We start from the raw sequence: 851 nt of genomic DNA on the forward strand, positions 1-851 counted from the left end.
AGCGGGAAAACCGGGACAAAAACACAGGGAAGGCCAAACAGGAAAGATACCCCAACAAAAACCCCAAACCATAACAGTCAGAGCTGTGCTGTTATTTTGTCCTAACCGACACCTTAGAGCTCCTGCATGCATCTAAAGGTGGATTGGTTGTGTACACATGAGTTTTTTTTGTACATGCCGTGTGTAAGTTTTTTGCAGCTGACTTCATACCCTTTTGTTTTTTATCCTGGACAGATCAGGATGGGGGTGTGTTCATGTCATGTTTGAGAGAGTTGGTGTCATATTTCGCATAACAGGTTTTCAAACACCTCACAGTTCTGAACCTAAGAGGTATGTGAGGTTGACAAGGGTATTAGCGTGTGCATAAGTGTGTGTGTGTGTGTGTATGTGTGTATCGGGGGTAGGTATAAATAGCACCAACCATAGTGCTAAAACTGCAGAACTGAGCTGCAAGACTTCCTTCCTGCTAAAAGACCGCCTGATACATGAATTTGGCCTTAGAAGATTTGTGTTTGAATGTGTCTACACCAGGGTGTCCCTTGCTGACACATGCAGCACCCTTGATTTTCTTGAGTTGTGTTCCCCAGTTTCCCACTTAAAACAACTGCGTGTTTGGGCATGCTGTGTGCTCATTGATGTAAAAAAAATAATCATGCACCAAGAGCTGAATCCAGCCGTGTTACTGTGATCTACTCAGAAAATGAGATCACAGTATAATAATTATATAAAGATAGATCAAGCATATCATTTACACGTTAGCTTGAAGAAAATGAATGCCCACACAGTGCAGCCTTAAATGGATTGTCTCTCTCTCTCTCTCTCTCTCTCTCTCTCTCTCTCTCACGCTCTCT

The 851-nt window shown here is 42.8% G+C and overlaps 1 protein-coding gene across 1 annotated transcript in view; it reads right to left on the minus strand.

The window, feature by feature from the left end:
* The window catches only part of dusp22b (dual specificity phosphatase 22b), a 4,532-nt gene that overhangs the window by 1,869 nt on the left and 1,812 nt on the right, over nt 1–851 (minus strand). The gene's annotated exons all lie outside the window — the stretch shown is intronic.

The sequence above is a fragment of the Etheostoma cragini genome, chromosome 12 (assembly GCF_013103735.1).
Source record: "Etheostoma cragini isolate CJK2018 chromosome 12, CSU_Ecrag_1.0, whole genome shotgun sequence".
In the NCBI taxonomy this organism is placed as follows: domain Eukaryota; kingdom Metazoa; phylum Chordata; class Actinopteri; order Perciformes; family Percidae; genus Etheostoma; species Etheostoma cragini.